Source organism: Microcaecilia unicolor, chromosome 1 (assembly GCF_901765095.1).
Source record: "Microcaecilia unicolor chromosome 1, aMicUni1.1, whole genome shotgun sequence".
NCBI classification, from domain to species: domain Eukaryota; kingdom Metazoa; phylum Chordata; class Amphibia; order Gymnophiona; family Siphonopidae; genus Microcaecilia; species Microcaecilia unicolor.
The window spans coordinates 678,283,434-678,309,651 of NC_044031.1; the positions used below are offsets into that span (position 1 = coordinate 678,283,434).

The window sequence follows — 26,218 nt, forward strand, 5'->3', positions numbered from 1 at the left end:
TAGAGGTATGGATGCAATTGGCCTGTAATTTGCGATTTCCTCTGCTTTTTTCTTGGTGTCTTTTGGGATGGGAGTAGGATGTTTCCTTTGTCCCATGGGAATAGGCCTTCTTAGAGCACGTAATTAAGATGGTCTATGAGTTCGGTGATGAAGCGCTCAGGGGGGTCTTTCATCATGATATATTTGGAACAGGTGTCTAGTTGGTAATGGGCAGAGGAGAACTTTCTTATTGTGTGAGCCACTGTTTCAACGGTTAGGTGGGTGAAGTTTGTCCAGATATGATCTGCCAGGTATTCCCCTGGGTTAGGGTCTAGTTCGTTTATGAAGGTCTCAGTTTTAGTGTTTCCCTGATGCAGATTTTTGAGTCGGTTGATAATTTTTTCTTCAAACTATCTGGCTAGTTCTTGTGCAGGTGGGAGTTTTGTGTTCGGTGTTGTTACTGTTTTGGTGTTGAGTAAGTTGTTCACTAATTTGTATAGTTTCTTCACGTCTTTGTAGTCTGTGCCTATTTGTTCTTTACAGAATTTTCTTTTAGATTGTCTTATTTTATATGTATTCTTTATGAATCTCTTTCCATGCTTTTAGTGATTGCACATTTTTGTTTTTTTCTCCAGTTTCATTCGAGTTTTCTGGATTGTGTTTTTAGTATTTTTAGTTCTTCGTTGAACCAGAGTATCATGTTGTGTTTGTGTGCTATTTTGGTTTGTATGGGTGCTATTTTGTTTAGTACCTTGTTATATCTTTCGTCTCATTCAGCTAGGAAGTCTATGGAGTCGGTTTGTGGTGACCAGTGGTTATCACGTTTGCCAGAATGTTGTAGGGCCCACCTTTCCTCTTGTTTTGTATGATGATTGTTCTTGTGTTTGGCAAGGTCCTTTCTTCTTCCAGTATAAGGTCATATTTAGTCTAAAATGGTCAGACCACGGTGTGTTCTTTCCTTGTTGGTCCATTATCGCGAAGGTTCTGTCTGTAGAGAATTTGTATGTTAGTAAATCTAGTACATGACCTTTTACATGTGTTGAGTATACCTGTGGCCAGTGGAAGTCCCATAGTTTATTTATTAGGATTCACGTGTGTAATTTGTGTTAGTGTCAGTGTCCTCCAGGTGTAGGTTTATATTGTTGGAATGTAATTGTATTTTACATGCATTGCCTGTCACCTATTATTTCTCTGTGATTACTCTGTGACCTCTGATGTGAATTACTTAGAGAGGTTACAGTGCTATGCAACTTCCTGTGGGGGTTAGACACAGCACATGCAGCACATGGAGCACATGGAGCTCATGATCTCTCCTAACCTGAGAGGATCTATGGTGGTGTGAGCATCCATTACCATCTAAGCACATGGAAGGAGCTGATAATACAAATGTATAGTAATATGTATATATATGCCTGTCTGATTATAATCTAACTACAAACTGTGAGTAAACAGATGTTTTATTACTTCAACTTTAAAGTGACTCAGCAGTGAATTATTCAGGGGTGAATGAGAGAGAGATGAAGAAAGAAATTAACATTTCTAAAGCTGAAGCTGTGTGTACTAAAATCTGCTAATTATTTACTACAAATAATCCAACAAAAGGGTTATGGGCCCAGGGTCCAGGAATTGAAAAAGAAGAGAAATATTACCAGGCAGAAAAAAAGGCCACATTTTTCTCTTAAGTTTTAAAGGAAAGATTCAGTCTGTCTCTCTCTCCCCCCACACAGCAGACAGAAGGCTAAGAAAATGGCTGAGGGAGGAAATTCACCATTTTTCTATTCTCTCAAGGTGCCTAAATTAACTGAGTTTAATTATCGGCAGTGGGAACTAAGATTCATATGTCTCCTTCGAGCAAAAAGATTAGATATATGCTTAGACCAAGACAGAACAGCTGAAAATATGGCTGAATGGGACAATGCAAACTATTATGTGAAGTGCATGCTTTTGGAAGCTCTCTCAGAGAAACAAGCCATATTAGTGGAGGGAAAAGATACACCAAAGGACATTTTATATAAACTGAGAACTATGTATGCAACTACATATGCAAAGCAGCAACCAATTTGGTTGGCAGAGTTGAATGAAACCAAATTAAGGGATAAAAGTAAATGTAATGATCACATTATGTATCTTATGTCTTCATTTCAAAAGCTAGAACTTTCTGGAATTCCCATGTGTGATGCATTGAAAAGAGCATTTCTTTTTACCTCACTATCAAAGAAGTTTGATGTTTTTAGGTCTGTAAATGAGGCCATTGAAGGGCAATCTTTTGAACAGGCAACATCAAAACTAAGGCAGGAATGCATAATAAATGATTCTGAGGAGATGTGTTCTCAAAGCAAGTCAGAGAGAAATGAAACAAATTTCTTGGCAAAGAACAGAGGAAGGCGGAGCTATGGGAAAACTCCACCCAAGGGCAAGCTGATTTGCTACTCATGTGGAAAGGAGGGACATGTATCTAAATGGTGTAAGGAAACACAAAACACTCCCTCTAGCTCACCTAAGCCAATGGAACTAAAGAATTTTCAAACCAGGAAATGTATGAAGGACAAAGATAAACACAAGGGCTTTCTAATGGCAGAAAAATCTTTGACTATGGTAAATAATAATTCAAATGAAAGTACTTGGATTTTGGATTCAGGGAGCACATGCCATTTAACCAATTCTAAGGATTTCTTTCAGGAAATGTGTCCAGAAGAAGGAATTCTTAAAACTGCAAACGCAGGGACTGCTAAGATCCAAGCAAAAGGTATTGGATTCTTAAAATGCAAAGTGTCTAATGAAGTTAAAGAAATTCCTGTAAGTGATGTCTTGTATATTCCCCAAGCAGTTTGCAATATGCTTAGTGTATCTACATTAGATAAGAAGGGATTTGTGATTCATTTTGAAAACAGTAAGTGCACAATCTCTAAAAATGATGAAGTGTATGCTGAAGCTTTTATGCATAATGATGTTTATAAACTGAGCATTTCAGGTGAAGCCTCACATATGGCGCAAGTAAGGAAGAATGATGGTAAATGTAGTCTGGAAATCTGGCACCGCCGCCTGGGACATCGTGATTTTAAGGTGATCCAGGATCTTTACAGAAAGCAACTAGCCACCGGCATTCAGATAAGTGCAGATGCTGGTAAAATTGAGAAATGCATAGACTGTGTTACTCAAAAAGGTGTGAGACCCTCATTTCCTGCATACACAGGAAATAGGAGTAATAAAGTACTGGACTTAATACACAGTGACTTATGTGGACCGTTTAATATCCCATCATTGGGAAATAACAGATTTGTGCTAATATTCTTGGATGATTTCTCTAGATATTGTGTGGCCTATTTGCTGAAAGAGAAAAGTCAAGTCACAGACATGCTGAAGAAATACGTAGCCATGGTGAGCAACAAATTTGAAAGAAAACCAAAGGTTCTTCAGACCGACAATGGTGGTGAGTTCACTTCACAAAGCATGCGCACATTTCTAGAACAAGAAGGCATTCAGCATATCACAACAGTAGCTTATACACCAGAGCAAAATTCTGTTGCAGAGAGAAAATTTAGGTCACTTGTGGAAATGACCAGGTGTATGCTGTCAGATAGCAATCTCCCTAAAAGACTATGGGGGGAAGCCATTCTCACAGCAGTGTACCTACAAAACAGAATGCCAACTAAAGGCGCTGAGCGCACACCACATGAGACATGGCATGGTAGGAAGCCAAACCTGTCACACATAAGAACATTTGGAAGTACAGCATATGCTCATGTACCAAAGCAAAGAAGGCATAAGCTGGATTCCACAACAGAAAGGGGCATTTTAGTTGGCTATGCTCCAGGACACAAAGGATATAGAATTTTGAATCTGAAAACTGGCATTGTTGGCATAAGACATGTTACATATTTTGATGAAAACAAAAGGGTTGATAAAGGCTGGATTATCCCAGATGAGCCTTATCATCCAGAATATGAAACTAGAACCATAATAGACATGCCAGTGTATATAAATGCCATACCAAGGCAGATGTCTGAAAGCAACTCACCTGTATCTAATGAGGAACAGGCAGAGGAAACAGACACAGAAAGGATCATTGAAGAAGACAGTACAGTTGGAGAAGGGGAATCAATTGGAGAAGAACTCTCAGATTTAGAAGATGCGGAAAGGTCAGACCAACCTGTTGTCAGACGCTCATCCAGGGAAAACAAAGGTGTTCCACCCCCAAGACTGTCTTACCTAACAAAGTCAGCAGAAGCTCAAGAGCCCTTAACATGGGATGAGATTGAGAAAATGCCAGCAGAAGAAGCTGCTGAATGGCATAAAGCTGCACAAGAAGAAATTGATGCATTGGATAAAAATAATACTTGGATTCTTACAAAATTACCTCCTGGCAAGAAAGCTATAGGATGCAAATGGGTATTCAAGTTAAAAAGGAATGCACAAGGAAAAGTGGAAAGGTATAAAGCCAGATTAGTGGCAAAGGGATATCTTCAAAAATATGGAGAAGATTTTGATGAAGTGTTTGCACCTGTAGTGAAACACACGACAATCAGAACACTTCTGAGCATTGCAGTCTCAAAAGGCATGCAAGTCAACCACATTGATGTGAAAACAGCGTTTCTTCACGGAGATATAACTGAAGACTTGTACATGGAACAGCCAACAGGTTTCATAAATACAAAACAAAGACAGCTAGTGTGTAAATTAAACAAAGGTCTTTATGGATTAAAGCAAAGTGCAGAATGTTGGAATGAAAAATTGCATGAAATATTGACAAATTTAGGATTTAAGCAAGGTGAAGCAGATAAATGTTTGTACACTAGGTGCACAAATGGACAATATGCATACATTTTAGCTTTTGTTGATGATCTGCTCATTGCAAGCAAAAGTGAGCAAGAGTACAAGGACATTGTAAAGTGTTTAAACCTCAATGTTGAGATAAAAGAACTGGGTAATGTGTCATACTATCTTGGTATAGAAATTGAGAAACAAAATGATGGTTCTTATCTTCTAAGCCAGAAGCAGAAAATAAATGAGCTTATTGAAAGTTTAGGTATGCAAGATGCCCAAGTTGTAAGCACTCCCATGATCACTGATTTTCTGAAGGATGAAACAGTAAGAGAACCTTTACCAGATAACATCCAATATAGATCAGCCATAGGTAAGCTTTTATATCTAGCTACCACATACAGGGCTGATATAGCAAATGCAGTAGGAATTTTGAGCAGAAGGGTCAGCTCACCTACCAAATCAGATTGGACTGCAGTTAAAAGGATGGTAAGGTATTTAAAGGGTACCATTGATTGTAAATTAAAGATTTCAGCCAATAGTAATCCAAAACTAATATGTTACTGTGATTCAGATTGGGCAGGGGATCATTCTGATTATAAATCCACAAGTGGATATGTGTTTATGTATGGAAATGTACAAATTTCATGGGCCAGTCATAAACAAAGTATTGTGAGTTTGTCTTCTACAGAAGCTGAATATGTGGCCGTATCGGAAGCGTGCAGAGAACTGATGTGGATTGAAAAACTTTTGCTGGATTTTGGAATAGCTGAACAGAGACCAATCCAGTTAATGGAAGATAATCAGAGCTGCATCCGACTGTCACAGAATGACAAGGTTCAGTCACGTACCAAGCACATCGCAACGAAATACCACAACGTGCGAGAGTTGGCGAAAGAAGGGGTCATCAGTCTACACTATTGTCACACCAGTGAGATGACAGCTGACATCATGACCAAACCGTTACCCAGAGAACATTTTGTGAATCTGCGTATAAAGCTTGGACTTTGTATGAATAAATAATTGCATGACAGTTATGCATGAGAAGGGGTTTGTTGGAATGTAATTGTATTTTACATGCATTGCCTGTCACCTATTATTTCTCTGTGATTACTCTGTGACCTCTGATGTGAATTACTTAGAGAGGTTACAGTGCTATGCAACTTCCTGTGGGGGTTAGACACAGCACATGCAGCACATGGAGCACATGGAGCTCATGATCTCTCCTAACCTGAGAGGATCTATGGTGGTGTGAGCATCCATTACCATCTAAGCACATGGAAGGAGCTGATAATACAAATGTATAGTAATATGTATATATATGCCTGTCTGATTATAATCTAACTACAAACTGTGAGTAAACAGATGTTTTATTACTTCAACTTTAAAGTGACTCAGCAGTGAATTATTCAGGGGTGAATGAGAGAGAGATGAAGAAAGAAATTAACATTTCTAAAGCTGAAGCTGTGTGTACTAAAATCTGCTAATTATTTACTACAAATAATCCAACATATATCTCCTATGATCACCATGCTAGGGTTTGCGATGTATGTATTTGATATAAAGTCCATGAGAGTTGTCTGGGTTTCTTTCCAATTTCCTGGGGGTCGGTAGAATATAATACAGCTCAGATGTGCTAAAAGAGATTTTGTAACCTGCCTGTGGCAATTTCAAGTTGTGGTGTTATGGATTCTGCAGTGGTTTCTGACTTGAAGTGGTCTTTGTAGATTAGGGTGATGCCTCCTCCTCTTTTACCTGTTCTGGTCCCATGGTTGATTTTGTATCCTGGTGGGCAGAGATCTAGGATTATGGGGTCCTCCTGGTTGTGAACCCATGTTTTGTTGATAAATACTAGATCGAGGTCTTCATGAGTGATCCAGTCTGTTATGGTTTCAGTTTTGTTTACTGCCAATCTGACATTTATGTAGCCCAAATGGATCTGCATGTAAGCATCTTCTGAAGCTGAGCTTAACGGGACATTTATTAATTGGCATTTGTTTGGTGTGTTGGGTGTGTTTGGATCCTTTTCTGTGGTCTTCTGTGTTTGTTTAAATGAAGGTCTTTTTCTTTGGTAAGGTCTGTTTTCAGTCTGATGGAGGGAGTTTAGTCTGTTCATCTGGCATTGAGTGTGTATTATGGGTATAATGTTTTGTTCTTTGTGATGTAAGGCTCCTATTGCACGTACAAGGGCCAGGATGTATAGCCCTATGATTAGTTTTGAGGTGTTCATTTTGTTTACTATTTTGTGTAGTGGTGTGAGGTTGAAGGTTTTCCTGGTTTATATACGATTGGTAGGGTATTTTTATTATTTATTTATAGATCGCTGAAGGAGTGTGGGGGGTGGTATCGCATAGGTGAATGATAGTTTTGGTGGACTTTTTGGATCCTTTTAGTGGTCCTTTGTTTTGTATTTAGTTAGTTTGACAGTTGTTTACAGCTTACCTTAGGGCGGTGATTTGAATCTCGTTGTGGGTCAGTGCTAGCTACTGAACAGTAATTGATGCGGGTGATTACTGTTTATACTTCGGGGAAGCTCTCCTGGAGAGGTCTTCGCTCGTCTCTATTAGTTGTCTTGTTTTACGTCTAGTCCCTCATTGCTCCAGCACTTCTGCTCTGTCCTAGATCAGTCCTTGGGACTGGGAAGTGCAGAACCTGCGGGATTGTACTTTCCCGGTGATTGCTTAAAGTGTCCCTTGGCTCCCCGCTCAGGTACTCTTTCCCTGTCCTGGGTTGGGTTTGGGGTTCGAGAAGTGCAGATCCTGCAAGGTTGAGACTCTCCACGCGGTCGCCTGTGGTGCCAGTCACTTTGCACTGCCTCCACTCTTGAGTTCGCTGGGCCTCTAAGTGGGGCAGATTCTTCTCTGCCGCCGTACACCTTGTTGCTATGGGGGGCCTGCCAGGTCTCAGTCTACCTTCTTCTGTTGGGTGTACCTCGGTAGCAGGCTTTCTCCTCTCTCAGACGACGTTCCTCAGTAGATGAGCCAGGCAGCACTGGTTCTTGGGAGTAGGATAAGCCCATGGATGCTGGGGTTTTGGCTCAGGAACTGTATATGGTCCCCTCTCCCAGCTGGTGGCTTAGGCTCTGGCAGACTAGTTCTAAGGTGTTTATGCCCAACAAATTGGAGAATCTGTTCTCAACAAGCTCACCAGTTCTGAAGTGTTGAACAAGAGTTTCTGCCCAGCAGATTAGAGAGTATGTTTTCAACTAGCTCACTCTGTATGCAAAGAGAAGCCAGGAGATCTCAAGCTCATGCCACCGCATTCTTACTTCAATCAGAGTGTATGGAGGCCCAGATGGCCGCCCAACAGATGTCCTCCAGAGAAAAAAAAAAAGTTATGACTCAGCTCAGGAGGACAACATGGCACGCATGGAACGTACCCAGAAGCCTCCCGCGGCCTGCTGACCCATCAGCATATGTTGACCCAATCACCTCATTGATCCATCGCGCCAGCATCACCTTGGAGGTGGCCAACCCCTTCCATCACCACGACACATTAATCACCTAGAGATACTGGAGCAGAACATGGCGACCATCCAAACACTGCAGCACCATAAAATCCTGCAGAAAATACTCTTCCGCAAAGGAAGGAAGAAACAGAGGTTGGTTTAGGTGGAATGCAGACATTACCTTTGGCAAAAAGGAAGGCACTGCCTGGACTGTCACGCCAACTGCGAAAAACAGAGAAAAGGGTCCTGACAAGAGAGCACCTGCAACTCTAACACGCCAAAGCCACGGCCACTAGAAAGAGAGCCTAAAAAGAGTCAGATCTTTGACAGACACACTCTTCAATGACTCATAGGGAATCCAATGCAATGCACGGAGAAACATATTAAGGTTCCAGTCCAGGCACGGTGGGTGCAGAGGAGGCTTGAGCCAATCAACCCCCTTCAGAAAACGTACATTTGGATGAGAGACCAGCAAAGAATGTTCCATCCGACCCCAGAAACAAACCGCCACTTGCACCCAAAGCGAGATACACACCAAACCTTTCTTCAGTCTCTCCTGCAAAAAGGCCAGAATACGAGGCTGATTGTTGCACCAAGTCTCAAATGCCCTCCAGACCCTAGCATAAGTTGCCGTGGTAGAGTGTTTACGCATCTGCAGAAGAGTGGAGATAACGTCCTCCACATAGCCTCTCCTCCTCAAGTGTGACCACTCAAGAGCCAGGCGGGAGTGCTACTCCATGGGAACCAGACCCCGACGCAGGAACTCTGGAATCACAGGCAGTAGGAAAGTTCTCAGAGCCCACCTGCCGCCTGATGAGATCCACATACTATGGCTGCCTGGGCCAGTCCAGAGCCATGAGAAATCACCCAGTCCTGATGTCTCTGGATCCAGTACATAACTCTCTCTATGAGCGGCCACAGCGGGAAGATGCATAGGAGGTCTCCACTGGCCAGGGCTGCAGCAGTGCATCCAAGTCCCTCAGACTCGAGCTTTCGACCCCAACTGAAGAACCGCGCTACCTTGGCATTGCTTCAAGTCACCATGAGGTCCATGGAAGATACGCCTCACCGGTCCGTGATGGCCTGAAACACCATCAGGAACAGCGACCATTCCGCCGGGTCCAATGCCGTTCTGCTTAAAAAGTCCACCTGTACATTTAGGCTGCCTGCAACGTGGGCCGCCAAAAGGAGCAAGTGCCATTCTGCCCACTCACCCAGCAGACTCGCCTCTGCTGCTAGGGCCTCGCTGTGTGTGCCCCACTGTCAATAGAGCTCCAAGCGACTGATGAGTCACTGTGCCTCTACTGCCAACCAGCGGCCCTACAAACAGGAGTACCAGCAATAGCCAAACAGGATGACGTCCATCACTACCAGGATCCACTGTGCAGACGTCAAAGGCATCCACTTCTGTGAATTGTTCTCCTGGAGCCATCATGCGATACTGAGCAGGGCCTGCGAGGTCCACCGGAGCCACACCCAATAGTCCTCCAAGACCAGCAACCGAGTCAGCAAGGAGCGTTGCAACGGGCAAATATGCACCCTGGCCCAGGGTACCACATCCATGGCTACTGTCATGGAACCCAGCACTTGCACATAGTCTCACATCACAGTAGCCTGAGCAGCACCAACGTGACCCTACAGCTTGACCACCCACTAGTGAATCAGGAACACCTTGCCATGCACGTTAGGAGTTACGGACCAAGAAAGGGATCTGGGTGTCGTCACCGATAATACAATGAAACCTTCTGCTCAGTGTGCTGCTGCGGCTAGGAAAGCGAATAGAATGTTGGGTATTATTAGGAAAGGTATGGAAAACAGGTGTGAGGATGTTATAATGCCGTTGTATCGCTCCATGGTGCGACCGCACCTTGAGTATTGTGTTCAATTCTGGTCGCCGCATCTCAAGAAAGATATAGTAGAATTGGAAAAGGTGCAGCGAAGGGCGACTAAAATGATAGCGGGGATGGGACGACTTCCCTATGAAGAAAGACTAAGGAGGCTAGGGCTATTCAGCTTGGAGAAGAGACGGCTGAGGGGAGACATGATAGAGGTATATAAAATAATGAGTGGAGTGGAACAGGTGGATGTGAAGCGTCTGTTCACGCTTTCCAAAAATACTAGGACTAGGGGGCATGCGATGAAACTACAGTGTAGTAAATTTAAAACAAATTGGAGAAAATTTTTCTTCACCCAACGTGTAATTAAACTCTGGAATTCGTTGCCGGGGAAAGAGGTGAAGGCAGTTAGCTTGGCAGAGTTTAAAAAGGGGTTATATGGTTTCCTAAAGGACAAGTCCATAAACCGCTACTAAACGGACTTGGATAAATCCACAATTCCAGGAATAACATGTATAGAATGTTTGTACGTTTGGGAAGCTTGCCAGGTGCCCTTGGCCTGGATTGGCCGCTGTCGTGGACAGGATGCTGGGCTCGATGGACCCTTCATCTTTTCCCAGTATGGCATTACTTATGTACTTATATGTACTTATGCATAGTATCGAACCACACTTCCAGATAATCCAATGTAAGAGAGGGGATAAGATGGCTCTTTACCGTATTGACGACCCAACCGAGTGACTGTAGCACCTCCACCACCCTGGTTGTGACCTCCTGGCTTTTGCATTCAGAGGACACTCGGATCAGCCACTCATTCAAGTATCAGTGGACCCGTATGCCCTCCCTCCGGAGGAAGGCCTCCACTACCACGACCTTGGAAAATGTTCTGGACGCCATCACCAAGCCAAAAGGAAGGGCCTGGAACTGGAAGTGGAGGCACAACACTGCAAACTGCAGGTAACCCTGATGCGGGGGCAAAATGAGAATGTGCAAGTACACTAACTCATGCTGGTTAGGAGTTCTTGTATTAAGGCTGCACGCTAGAAAGTTGCTCCCGACATGGGGGAGGAATGTTGGCTTTGGCCTAAACCCTGGTAAGCCTTTCCTTGGCTGGAAGGTGCATTGTGGAGGTGCCCAGTGCTCCCACGAGCTGCCTTCCAGATGCTGTGGAGGACTTGCAGCCTTCTCCCTAGGTCCACCTTGATCCTCCCATGGCCTTTGTGCGTGTCACAGCATTTTCTCTGTACACTTTATATTTTCTCCCAGTTACTTCTTATGACTCCAGTACACTTTCTCTTCTTGGTACTGTCCTTTCCCAATTTCTTTCTCCATCTAAAACCACTGTATACTGCAGGAACGTATTGCCCACCTTCTGTTTTCATCATCTCACCATCTCCTTTGTCTTCTCTTCTTCTCCGCAGCTCTCAACCTTCAACATTTCCATACTTCCATTCAACCATCTCAATTCTATCCGAGTACATCTCGCCTTCATCATTGTCGTCACGCCTCTCCTACTCTTCTCCGTACTCTCTTGCTCCATCTCCTGCTCTCCGCTGGGGATATCAATCCCAATCCTGGTTAGCGCATCCATAATGTGTAAGTGCTCCTGTGCTAATTTTTTTAAATGGCTGCACACTAATGCCAAATTAGTGCATTGCCACGAAAACATATAATAGTAAAAAAAGACAAAATTTATGGTTGTGCAAGAAATGGGCTTAGTATGCAGGAAGTAACACATAAGGATGTGCTAACCTCATTTCTTAACACAGCTTAGTAAAAGGGCCCCTAAATCTTACTATCATATGAAAAGAACGAATTCTGTTTTTCTGAATTAGTCTTACCCAAATATTTCAATGTCCTCTTAGGTACTAGAATGTGCAACCTCATCTCTAATATTTTTATAAAAAGACTGGCAAAGCTGATTTAAGAACATAAAAATTGCCATACTGGGTCAGAACAAGGTCTATCAGTATCCCGTTTCCAACCATAGCCAATCCAAATCACAAAAACCTGGAAGGATACCAAAAGGTAAAACAGAATAAAAGGGGGGGAAAAAACACTCTACTAAAGAGTAGTAGAAAATTACTAATGACCAGTGTTAATAGGCGTTTGAGGCAGATTAATACAATTTGGTGAGCTCCGGATCTGGAATAGCTGTGCGCTATAGGAGATCAAATAGTCTGTTCTATCTTGTATTATGCCTCTTACTCATAATTGAAAACTATACTATAAAAGGTTATTTTTATGAGATCATTGAATGTGTTTAAATGTTTGTTGAGTAGAAAGTTGCCACATATTTTGCACTCCTGTACTTTTCAGCAAGGATCCCAAAAGGTAGCATGATTCCACATTCTGGCTGTAATATGTGGGAATGTGGCTCATGGTGAGAGGAAAAGTGGGATGTCTGACCACAGAAACCAAAGACTGGAGAGATGGATTCTTCAAGAAACAAACCAGTCTCTCTAGTAATTGGTTGCCATGGTCAAACATCCCACTTTTCCTCTCACCTTCTGTTCTTCCGTGGGAAGTTAAAGTTCTCCGCCTCAGGCGGATTATCCTGGAATGTGGCTCATGGCATCAAGCTTGTCCTAGTTCTACTTTTTGGGCTTGTTTCTATGTTCATGCTCCTTCTTCCCTGACCTCAATTTCCTCCTACCCCATCTTTTACCTTATATAACTATTTTAATAGTTTAATAGTAATGTCTGTTCCTCCAAACAGTTGTTGCAAATTGTTTTATTTTCATAAATTAAACTACTTTGTTGGTCTGGCTGAAGGCTAGCATATAAAGACTTTCATTAAACTTAAATGTACTTATTCTCAGGGATACGCAGTGGCTTTTTCCTCAGGTCTGTCTTAAATCTATTTACTTTCTCCAGGAACTTGTCCAAACATTTTTTTTTTAAGTTCACATCTGCTAACTGCTTTTACCACATCCTCTAGCAACAAGATCCAAAGTTTAACTATGTGTTCGGTGAAATAAATATTTTCACTTATGTTTTAAGTGTACTACTTTGTAAGTTCACGGTACATTCAATAGTTTTTGTATTTTTTGACAGAACAATTGATTTGTGTCTACCTCATACTCCATGCAGGATTTTGTAGACCTTTATCATATCTCCCTTTGGTAGTCTTCTCCAAGCCAAGAGCCCTAAACTCTAACCTTTACTCACAAGACTACTACTACTACTATTTAGCATTTCTATAGCGCTACAAGGCGTACGCAGCGCTGCACAAACATAGAAGAAAGACAGTCCCTGCTCAAAGAGCTTACAATCTAATAGACAAAAAATAAAGTAAGCAAATCAAATCAATTAATGTGAACGGGAAGGAAGAGAGGAGGGTAGGTGGAGGCAAGTGGTTACGAGTCAAAAGCAAATCAAATCAATTAATGTGAACGGGAAGGAAGAGAGGAGGGTAGGTGGAGGCAAGTGGTTACGAGTCAAAAGCAAATCAAATCAATTAATGTGAACGGGAAGGAAGAGAGGAGGGTAGGTGGAGGCAAGTGGTTACGAGTCAAAAGCAATGTTAAAGAGGTGGGCTTTCAGTCTAGATTTAAAGGTGGCCAAGGATGGGGCAAGACGTAGGGGCTCAGGAAGTTTATTCCAGGCGTAGGGTGCAGCGAGACAGAAGGCGCGAAGTCTGGAGTTGGCAGTAGTGGAGAAGGGAACAGATAAGAAGGATTTATCCGAGGTCCCATGATGCAACGCGGCTGATCGGACGCACGCGATCCAGCTCCGCTCCCGACGCCCCCGAATATCGGCTAATTCAACCGCAAAAAATCTCTTTCAAGCTAAGAAAAACGGAGATCAGTGCGGCGGAAGAGTAGGGCAGCGCATCTGCGCCCTAATCGGCAGCTCAGCGAGGACAGGAGACTGGTATGCCCGCTAAGAATCAGCGGCCTAAAAAGACCCGCGAGGTGGAAGCGCGCGCCAAAATGGCGACGGTAAATATGGCCGCGGGGGAGATCAACCAGCCAGCAGACGCCTTTAAAGATTTGATCCAGCAAGTTACCACAATACTGGAAGAAAAGCTATCCAAGTTTCAAACATCGGTGGAACAAATCAGAGAAGCAGTGGAGCGGCAGGGCGCGAGGCTGCAACAAGCAGAGGAAAGAATCTCCAGGCAAGAGGACAGGGCAGAGGCAGCAGACACGAGGTTGGTGGCACTTGAACAGAAATGCGGGAAATTGGAACAACAAATAGATGACTTGGAGAATAGGAGCAGAAGAAATAATGTGAGAGTCGTGGGACTCCCTGAGACAGTGAAAGAGAAAGACTTATGGTACTTCATGGAGTCGTGGCTGCCGGAACAGCTGGGTTTTCAGGGGCCTGAGAAAGGATTGAAGGTTGAGCGGGTCCATAGACTCGGTGCACTGAAAGAGGGAGACGCACGCCCCAGGACGGTCATTGCCAGAATCCTTAACTACGCTGATAAGGAGAAACTTCTGCTAGCGTTCCGGAAGAAGAAAGGGGAGTTGGAATATGAAGGGAACAGAATTCTACTGTTTCAAGACTACTCTGCTGCAGTAACAGAACAGCGTCGGAAGATGGGGCAGCATTGCAAGAGGCTGTATGAGAAAGGAGTAAAGTTCGCTCTGCTTTTCCCCGCTAAAGTACGGATCATGCAGGACAACAAAGTACTTTTCTTCACAGAACCTAAAGAACTAGGGAACTATGTGGAACGCATGCAGCTCTGAACGTCTTTTTCCAGTTTCCACCTTACGATTTCTTCCTTAGTTTTGGGATTCAGAAGATGTGGCCGCAGTCTTGGTGGGCAATGAACAGTTGACAGTGTGCAAAGCCCCACAGCTAGCTAAGTAAGACGTAGGAGGCTCACTGCTTGTGTTGGACCTCTGCAGATCAGTGGAGCAGACCAATGAGAGCTGCCTGCCAGAGATGACCTTGCGGGGAGCTGGGAGGAGCAGAATCATGCTAAGCAGCGAGTTGACATCTTTATCGGTCCGGAAGCAAGGGGAGCCTCCTCGAAGTTCTTACTATACCTTAAATGCCCTAGCTGTGGGGTGCGAGACAAGATAAGCTGCAGTGACTGAAGCATATAACATTCAGATATGGTCCGCAAGTATTCTGAGTCTCTCAACATGTAATTGAATATCTGCATGAGACCAGTTATGTTTATGTTTACATGTTTATGTTAATATGTTTCAAATGTTATAAGGTAAAATTATGTATAATCATACCTGATAATTTTCTTTCCATTAATCATAGCTGATCAATCCATAGACTGGTGGGTTGTGTCCATCTACCAGCAGGTGGAGATAGAGAGCAAACTTTTGCCTCCCTATATGTGGTCATGTGCTGCCGGAAACTCCTCAGTATGTCGATATCAAAGCTCCATCCGCAGGACTCAGCACTTAGAGAATTACACCCACGAAGGGACACTCTGCCCAGCTCACCACCGCCGAAACGGGGGAGGGGAATTAACCCAGCTCATCCCCACACAAGTGGGGGAGGGGAATCCGTCCAGCTCATCCCCGCGGAGCGGGGGAGGGACACCACACCCGCCGATGCGGGGGGATCTGGCTTATCCTGCAACCGCAACCGCGGGAGGAGCTGACTGACCCTAACACCGCCGAAGCGGGAGGGGTACAAAGCTGCCCTACAGCCGCACGAAGCGGGAGGGAGTGCCGGCAGAATTTTAAGTCTCAATCCAGCCCCGTAAAACGGAGGGGAGAGGAATGCAGCAGCTCACTGTAACACAAACTCGTCTTAACTCTTGAAGAATCCAAGTGAAAAAACTTGAACACGAAGTCTTTCTGAAGTAACTGAAGACTAAACTTGAACCTGAAATGCAACCAGAATAAAAACAGTACAGATATCTGGGAGGGGCTATGGATTGATCAGCTATGATTAATGGAAAGAAAATTATCAGGTATGATTATACATAATTTTACCTTCCATATCATCAAGCTGATCAATCCATAGACTGGTGGGATGTACCGAAGCAGTACTCACCCAGGGCGGGACATTGAAATCCCTGACCTCAACACTGAAGCTCCAAACCGGGCCTCCGCCCGTGCAGCCACAGTCAAACGGTAATGCTTGGAGAATGTATGAGCCGAAGCCCAAGTTGCCGCCTTGCATATCTCTTCCAAGGAGACGGATCCGGCCTCTGCCATCGAGGCCGCCTGAGCTCTCGTGGAGTGAGCCTTCAGCTGGATAGGCGGCACCTTCCCCGCGGCCACATAAGCCGCTGCAATGGCTTCCTTGACCCATCTTGCCACTGTAGGCTTAGCAGCCTGCAGACCCTTACGAGGACCTGCAAACAGGACAAACAGATGATCCGATTTCTGGAAATCATTGGTCACTTCCAAGTATCTGATGATGACTCGTCTCACATCCAGATATTTAAGAGCAGAGTACTCCTCTGGGTAGACCTCCCTACGAAAGGAAGGGAGACAGAGCTGCTGATTCACATGGAAGCGAGAAACAATCTTGGGCAGGAAGGAAGGCACTGTGCGAATAGTCACTCCTGCCTCAGTGAACTGCAGAAAAGGCTCTCGACATGAGAGCGCCTGGAGCTCGGAAACTCTTCTGGCTGAAGTGATAGCCACCAAAAAGACTGCTTTCAACGTCAGGTCTTTCAGAGATGCCCTCGACAAGGGTTCAAAAGGCGGCTTCTGCAATGCTCTTAGTACCAGGTTGAGATTCCACGCAGGCACCACTGAGTGCAGAGGAGGGCGCAGGTGATTAACTCCCTTGAGAAAGCGCACCACATCTGGCTGCGAAGCCAGGGAAGCACCCTTCAGGCGGCCCCTGAAGCAAGCCAGAGCCGCTACCTGGACTTTAAGGGAACTGAGCGACAGGCCTTTCTCCAGACCTTCTTGCAGGAACGCCAACACTGAAGAAATTGGAGCAGTGAAGGGAGAAAGTGAGCCTGCTTCACACCACTGCTGCAAAGATACGCCAAACCCTGGCGTAAGCAGTAGAAGTAGAGTGCTTCCTCGCTCTCAGCATAGTGGCGATGACCTTGCCTGAGAAGCCCTTCTTCCTCAGACGCTGCCGCTCAATAGCCAGGCCGTAAGACCAAAGGGGGAGGGATCCTCCATCACCACGGGACCCTGATGTAACAGGCCCTGCTCCACTGGCAGCCGCAGAGGATCGTCGACTGAGAGCCTGATCAAGTCCGCATACCAGGGACGCCTGGGCCAATCCGGACCCACCAGGATTACCCTGCCGGGATGCTTTGCCACCCGGTCTAGCACCCTGCCCAACATGGGCCAGGGCGGGAACACATAGAGAAGCTCTTGTGTCGGCCACTGTTGGAGAAGAGCATCTACTCCCAGGGATCGAGGGTCCCGTCCTCTGCTGAAAAAGCGCGGCACTTGGCAATTGGCCGATGACGCCATCAGATCTAGGCTCGGCTGGCCCCAGCGCTTCGTGATGTCCAAGAACGCCTGAGCAGATAGCTGCCACTCTCCGGGCTCCAAGGTATGGCGACTGAGAAAGTCCGCCTTGACATTCATGACTCCGGCAATGTGGGCCGCTGAAAGCTGCTCCAGGTTCGCTTCCGCCCACTGGCAAAGATTCATAGCCTCCTTGGCTAGAGGGGCGCTCTTGGTACCTCCCTGGCGATTGACATAGGCCACAGCCATGGCATTGTCCGACAGGACCCATACAGGCTTCAACACCAGTACCGGGATGAACTCCAAAAGCGCCAACCGAATGGCTCTGAGTTCCAGGAGGTTGATAGACCACTTTGCCTCTGCAGGAGACCAGAGCCCCTGCGCTGTCCTTCCCAAGCAGTGGGCTCCCCAGCCCGACAACGAGGCGTCCGTCGTGACGACAATCCACTCTGGGGTCACCAGAGGCATTCCCGCAGACAACTTGTCTGTCTGCATCCACCAGCTCAGCGCCTTGCGCACTGCTGGGTCCAAGGGAAGGCGCACAGCATAATCCTCCGACATCGGAGTCCAGTGCTGCAGCAAAGAGAGTTGAAGTGGTCTCATATGAGCCCTGGCCCAGGGCACAACTTCCATCGTGGCCGTCATAGAGCCCAACAGCTGCACATAGTCCCAAGCCCGAAGGGGAGAGGCTACTAGGAACTGGTCCACCTGAGCCTGAAGTTTGACAATCCGATTGTCTGGCAGAAACACTCTGCCCACTTGGGTGTCGAATCGAACTCCCAGGTACTCCAGGGACTGAGTCGGGCGCAGCTCTCTTTTCTCCCAGTTGATGATCCATCCCAGGGAGCTCAAAAGAGCAACTACCCGGTCCACAGCTTTGCCGCACTCTGCATAAGAGGGGGCTCGGATCAACCAGTCGTCCAGATAAGGATGGACTTGTACCCCTTCCTTTCGTAGGAAGGCCGCGATGACCACCATTACTTTGGAAAAGGTCCGCAGAGCAGTAGCCAACCCGAAAGGGAGGGCTCTGAACTGGAAGTGTCGTCCCAGGACTGCAAAACGCAGAAAGCGTTGATGAAGAGGCCAGATGGGAATATGCAGGTACGCTTCCTTGATGTCCAAGGATGCCAGGAACTCTCCTGCCTTCACTGCCGCTATAACAGAGCGGAGAGTCTCCATGCGAAAGTGCCGCACTTTCAAGGCCCGATTGACCCCTTTGAGGTCGAGGATAGGCCGGACAGAACCTCCTTTCTTTGGTACCACAAAGTAAATGGAGTAACGTCCCTTGCCAAGCTGACTTTCTGGCACCGGAACGACCGCGCCCAGGCGGATCAGATTGTCCAAGGTCTGCTGCACTGCCACAGCTTTGACCGGAGACTTGCAGGGAGAGAGTACAAACCCGTCTTTTAAGGGTCGGCAGAACTCTAGTTTGTAGCCGTCTCTGATGACTTCCAGCACCCACGCGTCTGAAGTTATTGTGGTCCACTCGCCCAGAAACGAGGACAGCCGTCCTCCAATCTGCACTGGGGCGTGGACCAAGACCCCGTCATTGGGTACGAGACCCTGGGGGAGGACCGGAGGGAGCACCTCCGGGACGGCGGTCTCTGCGAAAGGAATGCTGCTTGGGGGAGAAATTCCTCTTGAAGGAAGAGGGGGCAAAGGAACCCGACTTGCCCGGGCGGTACCGACGGGCTTCCTGCAACCGTCCTCTGGAGGTACCGGGACGAGTACTAGCCCGAGCCCTGACCTCTGGTAATTTCTTGCCCTTAGACGTGCCGAGATCGGTCACGATTTTGTCCAGCTCGACCCCAAAGAGCAGCTTGCCTTTAAAAGGCAATCTAGCCAGGCGGGATTTAGAGGCGTGGTCAGCAGACCAATGTTTCAGCCAAAGCCACCGCCGCGCAGAGATTGTCTGAGCCATGCCTTTAGCTGAGGTCCTCAAGACATCATACAGCAAGTCTGCCAAATAGGCTAAGCCCGATTCCAGGGCCGGCCAATCAGCCCTCAAGGAATGATCCGAGGGGGAAGCCCGCTGCACCATAGTCCGGCACGCCCTGACCACATAGGAGCCGCAAACTGAGGCCTGCAAACTTAAAGCAGCCGCCTCAAAGGACGACCTTAAGGCCGCCTCCAATCTTCTGTCTTGGGCGTCCTTTAGGGCCGTGCCACCTTCCACCGGCAACGCCGTTTTCTTAGTCACCGCAGTGATTAAAGAATCCACGGTAGGCCACAGATAGGCCTCACGTTCACTCACAGCCAAAGGATAGAGGCGGGACATAGCCCTAGCCACTTTAAGGCTCGCCTCCGGGACATCCCATTGAGCCGAAATTAAGGTGTGCATGGCATCATGCACGTGGAAGGTTCTAGGCGGGCGCTTCGTTCCTAGCATAATGGCAGAGCCAACAGGGGCTGAGGGAGAGACGTCCTCCGGAGAGGAAATCTTCAAAGTGTCCATGGCCTGTAACAACAGGTTGGGCAAATCCTCTGGGCTAAAAAGCCGCGCTGCAGAGGGGTCATCCGCTCCATCCGAGCGGGGATCCGTCTCCTCCAAGGAATCCGCAAAGGACCGTTGGGAGACCTCAGACACGCTGCCCTCATCTACATCGGAGGAGACAAAGTCCTCCAAGGCCTGGGAATCAACCCGAGGGCGTTTACCTCTGGGAACCTCAACCTCTTTACCAGACGAGGGAGCAGGGGCAGCGTTTTGCATGAGGAAAGCCTGATGCAGCAGCAAAACAAACTCGGGGGAGAAACCCCCCAGACTGTGCACTTCCGCAGCCTGGGCAACAGCCCTAGACGCACCCTCAACCGGCGCTCGCAAGAGCGGGGGAGAGACATGCTGCGCATCCAAAATGGCGTCCGGCGCGACACTCCGCGAAGGAGCCGCGCGGGAAGAACGGCGCTTAACTTTAGCCGCTTTTGTGCCGTCGCCCAAATTAAGGGCGTTCATGGCATTAATGTCTCCAACCTCAAGGGCGGCCCACGAAGAAGCCGTCCGAGCCGCGTGGCCGGCCAAGATGGCGGAGAATAGGAGCGGGGGATGGGCGTTTATGGCGGGAAAAACCGCCACGCCGGAGGAAGGACCGGGACATTCATCGGTCACGAAACTGTCACCCAACAAGGGCGAATCAGGCTGTAAGACCCCCGCATCCCCTCTAGAAGCGCTCAAGCGATCCGGGGAGCGACCCTTTGCGCCCTCGCCCTCCGACGCCATATGCCACGAGGAGAAGAATCGGGGAACCCCCTGCCCGCTATAAAAAGGTAAAAATTACCTGCTGTCCGCTCCGAGCTGTAACGAACTGGTGTCCCAGTGAGTAGCTGCAATGAACGTTTAAATAAACGTCGAAATAAACGCCTTTAAGGACGTTTAAAATTTTTTTTTTTTTTTTTAACGGAGCCAGCGGGAGGGGGGAGAAAAGGAGGGACCTGGCACCACCAGGTTTGCACTTGCTCAAAAGAGCCCTCAACCCCAGGCACTCAACAAAACCTAAAAATTAGGCTTGGAGGCCTAGCCAGAGCTGCTGCTGTGTGTGACCACCACCTGCTGAGATAGAGAACATACTGAGGAGTTTCCGGCAGCACATGACCACATATAGGGAGGCAAAAGTTTGCTCTCTATCTCCACCTGCTGGTAGATGGACACAACCCACCAGTCTATGGATTGATCAGCTTGATGATATGGAAGCATCATTAGTGAGAGACCTGTTAATGGTTTACGTATAGAGACTCCAGTTCAAAGGTATTTTGTTTAGTAATGAACTGCAAGACATAGGCAGGGTGCCATGGGGGGAGAAACAAGAGATGCACATAGAGGGTTATAAGAGAACTATTTTGTAAGGGGGGTAGGGTAAGCTCAAGGGACTGGGGGAGTTAGTGTTAAGGGGATGAGTGGGGCGAAGAAGCAGTGGATGCGGTTGGGGGGGAGGCTGAATGTGTTGAATGGTTGGGAGAGTTTGGAAGGCGGCGGGGGGGGGGGTATCTTTCCAGGGGAGGGGGGCAGGGGGGGCAGAGGAGGGGGGAGGGAGTGGGAGAGAAGTTGTCCACTGTACAAAAGAAGGAGCCTACTAAAGCATTTTACGCTGCTACCAGAATTCCCTGGGAGGTTTGGCTGGGAGGCCCCCTTGGTGTGAATCTCGTGAAATCTATTGTGAACATTTGGATGTGGAGATTGCTTTTGTATAGCTAGTTTGAGAGTTATATCCCTAAATATGGACGGAGTCCACTCACCAGTCAAATGCTTTAAAATACTACAGGCGTTACGGAAACAGGCTGACATCGCCTTATTGCAGGAAACACACTTGGGGAATGCTGAACACGTCAAACTACGCAGAGAGTGGGTGGGGGAAGTATACTATGCCTCTTACAATAACAGGCAGAGAGGTGTGGCAATCCTATTAAAAAAGAACTTGGCATTTGAGTTGCACAGATTGTATCAGGACCCGGACGGCCGATATGTAATCATAGCAGGCCTCCTGCAGGGACAGAAAGTGGCTATATGTAGTATATATGCACCCAATATATATTCACAGAAGTTCTTTACCCTATTAGCTGCGAAGCTCACCACATTTGATAACTACCCACTTATAATGGGGGGAGACCTCAATATAACCAGTGATCCCTCAATAGACCGGAAACCAGCTAAGACAGTTAGTAAGGACCATGATGGGAAGGGAGTGAACTTTATTATTAATGAATTGGGAGTAATCGATATTTGGAGGCTACTACATCTAGAAGAGAGGGAATTTACATTTTTCTCTCATCCTCACGGAGTCCATGCGCGCCTTGACTACGTGCTGATAAGTCAACCCTTAGTGAGATTGACTGAGAAAGCAGAAATTGGCGAGGCGGTCGTCTCTGACCATGCCCCAGTGTGGGTCCAACTGAGGTGGGGTGAGAAGGAAAGGATGATTCGTTGGCGCATGAACCCGGCCCTGTACCAGGACCAAGCCTTCTGCAAGTATCTAAAGCAGGTATGGGGAGAATACGTAGAAGAAAATTCAGAGCAGCCAGTAAATAACAGAGTCTTTTGGGAAGCAGCGAAGGCAGTGATACGCGGAAAGATATTGGCGTACACCGCAGCCCTCAACAAGAAGAGGGACAAGGAGCTCCACACACTCATAGCCCAGGTACAGGGAAGCAAGGAGAGGGCTTGTTCTCTCGCCCTCAGAGGCTAATAGGAAAGAGTATGTGGCGGCGAGAAAGAGGCTGCAGACAGCGCTAGATGCTAGAGCATTGTATGATATCCGTTTATACAAATACCGCATGCACAGGTGGGGCAACAAAACGGGGAAACTGCTAGCGTCCCTGGTACGGCAAAGAAGCGGAAAAAGTTTCATAGGAAAAATTAAGGATGCACAAGGTAAAGCACAAACGGGGAGGGCAGAGATTCAACAAGAATTTGTCCGGTTTTATTCTTCCCTCTACGCAAAGGGTTCCTTCTCGGAGGCCAGCTGCGAGAGCTTCTTTGCAGGGCTGAGATTGCCATCCCTTACAGAGACACAGGTAGCTAGCCTGAATGGGCCGATTGAGGGTCGGGAGGTGCTGAATGTCATAAAACAATTGAAATTAGCAAAAGCTCCCGGACCAGATGGCCTGGGGACAGAGTTCTATAAAATACTGCAGGGTGAGATAGTCCCTTCATTTGTGGCCATGTGTGAGGAAATACGTGTCTCGGGTGACATGGGCACAGTTCTGAACCATGTGCACATCACGGTACTACCAAAACCTGGTAAGGATGTGGAGCTTGTAGGTTCTTACCGCCCTATATCTCTGTTGAATCAGGACATTAAGATTTTGGCGGCTGTTTTAGCAGCGCGTTTGGGCGCAGTGGTGCCACATCAGGTCCATCAAGATCAAGTGGGCTTTGTAAAGGGTCGATTCGCATCAGCCAACATATTGAAGGTCAGCCGCATCCTGTTGGAGGGTAGTAAAACAGCAGGGGACAAGATTATGGCAAGCCTAGAAGCCGAAAAGGCTTTCGACAAGGTAGTGTGGGAATACTTGTTTTGGGTGCTCCAAAAATATGGGATTACGGGCGAGTTTTTGGAGTGGGTTCAGGCACTATACAGCAATCCCACTGCCCAAATTATAATAAATGATATGTTGACACCTGTTGTGCGCTTGGGGGGAGGCACCAGACAGGGGTGCCCATTGTCGCCTCTTCTGTTTATCCTCACCCTCGAACCACTAGCAGCTAAAATCAGACAAGAGCCGACTCTGAAAGGGGTTCAGGTAGGAGGTCGGGAATACCGCATAAATATGTTCGCTGACGACATGTTGCTGTTGGTGGATGATGCTTCCACAGGTATCTTCCAAGTGATGGACCTTATTAAAAAGTTTGGTCAATTTTCGGGTTTGTGCATTAACTTTGGAAAATCTGAGGCGCTCCCAATTAGTAACCCCTGTGCATGTGTACAGATGTCAGACTTCCCGTTGGGATGGGCCAGGGAGGGGATCAAATATCTGGGAGTGTACTTAAGTGCAAAGGTAGAATGGGTGTATAAGAAAAATGTAGTGGAAAGATTGGAAGCTATTAAGAAGTTATGCTGCAAATGGAAAGATCTCCCAGTCAGTTTTATGGGGCGAGTGGCTCTAGTAAAAATGGTACTGCTACCGAAAGTATTATAACCTTTACAGATGGTGCCCTTATGGGTTCGCAAACGGGAGGAGAGTCAATATCGCAGTTTAATTACCTCGTTTATATGGCATGCGAAGAGACCCAGAATTTCATTTGCTAAACTGGTCCTAGATAAAACACAGGGGGGCCTTCGGCTGCCTGATCTCAGAGCATACAATGTGGCAGCGCTGATGCGCTGGATACATGAGTTACATTCCGGGGGGACGACCTTCTCTCCGGAAGATTTCTGGGAGAGTTGGTGTGCTCCTCTAGATCCATTTGTACTTATAGATACGGCACAGGCTAGTGGCTTCGGAAGGGTAAAAATCAATCCATATTTGCTTGCATTGCGGAGGGCTTGGAAATGGTGGAGAGAGCTGGGTGGAACAAGGGGAGGAGTGGGTCCTTTTGTCACTTTGACAACAAACTCGGACTTCCCAGCAGGTCTTGGAAGCACGGTATTCCACACGTGGAGAGCAAAGGGGTGTAGATACATTGGGGAATTCCGCCGGGTGGGTGAGCAGACTTTCCCGTCCTTCGAACAGCTCAGGCGCGCATGGAACATCCCTAATACCCAGTTTTTTGCCTTTTTGCAAGCCAGGGACTATGTATTGTCAATAGAGCGTAAACATGGGGGCCAGGTAATCTTTGGTAAATTGGATTTGGTGTTTATGCAAGTGCCACCCATATTAAATAAGTTGTCTATGTGGCTTAAGATCATCAGGGACAATAGACAAGTTACGTACCTGCAGGAATTAGCGCACACTTGGAGTAAAGAAATTGGGGGCACAGTAACTGAGGAAGAATTAGGGAAGGCCTTTGGAGAGCTTTGCAAGGTTACATCAAACACTGCTTTACAGGAGATACAATTTCGCATTTTGCACAGGGTTCACGTCTCCAGGGTAAAAGGGAAAGCACTGGGGTTGTGGCCCGATGATCAATGTGTGAAATGTAGAGCGCATGTGGGAACACTACTGCACTCCTTTATGGAATGCCCTAAGCTGGGTGAGCTTTGGCAGGGCGCCCTTACACATATAGAGCGCTTGGTGCAGGATGAATTTGAATGGTCCTACTCAGTTACATATTTGGGTAGCTCGATGAATCTGAGAGAGCAAGGGCTCAGTGAGGCCCAATGTAAGTTCATAATAGTGGCCACCATACTAGTCAAAAAGTGTATTCTGATGTCATGGATAGATACTGCCCCTCCCCAGCTCAAAGTGTGGATGGGCCTGATGAGAGAAATGGCTAGCTGGGTAATGAAGACAATACAACCTCATGCATCTCCAGGATTGAAACAATACCGAATGCTATGGGGTAGAATTCCTGAGGCTGAAGCATTGTTGCTGGATCCCTTGGCTGATAATAATTGAGGAATAAATGATGCTAAGCTAACACTCGGGAGAGGGGAGTGAAAGGAATCTCCAAGAGGAAATCAGAGAGACTAGAATTGTCTGGTTACTAGCAGTGGACAACAGGGGGGTGGGGGGATGGGAGGGGTGGGAAGTTTAACCATAACCAAAAAGTCAAAGGTGTTTTACATAACTATAAGCCATAGGCATTAAGTCTATTTTGTGATAAACTTGTGTATTGGCTTTCACTTTGTTTGTTGTTGTACCAGCGGAAGTCCCCTTGTAGGGACATGCATTTGTACTTTATCTTGCTATTACTATGCACCAAAGACATAATAAAGATATTTTCAAAAAAAAGAAGGATTTATCCATGGAGCGGAGTGCACGGGAAGGGGTGTAGGGAAGGACGAGTGTGGAGAGATACTGGGGAGCAGCAGAGTGAGTACATTTATAGGTTAGTAGAAGAAGTTCGAACAGGATGCGAAAACGGATAAAGAGCCAGTGAAGGGTCTTGAGGAGAGGGGTAGTATGAGTAAAGCGACCCTGGCGGAAGACGAGACGGGCAGCAGAGTTTTGAACCGACTGGAGAGGGGAGAGGTGACTAAGTGGGAGGCCAGCAAAAAGCAGATTGCAGTAGTCTAAACGAGAGGTGACAAGGGTGTGGATGAGGGTTTTGGTAGAGTGCTCGGAAAGAAAGGGGCGGATTTTACGGATGTTGTAAAGAAAGAAACGACAGGTCTTGGCAATCTGCTGGATATGAGCAGAGAAGGAGAGAGAAGAGTCAAAGATGACCCCAAGGTTTCGAGCTGAGGAGACAGGGAGAATGAGAGAGCCATCAACAGAAATAGAAAACGGGGGGAGCGGGG

At 46.8% G+C, this 26,218-nt stretch overlaps 1 protein-coding gene across 3 annotated transcripts in view; it reads right to left on the reverse strand.

Annotated features, from left to right (window-relative positions):
* The window catches only part of ARIH1 (ariadne RBR E3 ubiquitin protein ligase 1), a 420,527-nt gene that overhangs the window by 334,310 nt on the left and 59,999 nt on the right, over window positions 1-26,218 (reverse strand). The gene's annotated exons all lie outside the window — the stretch shown is intronic.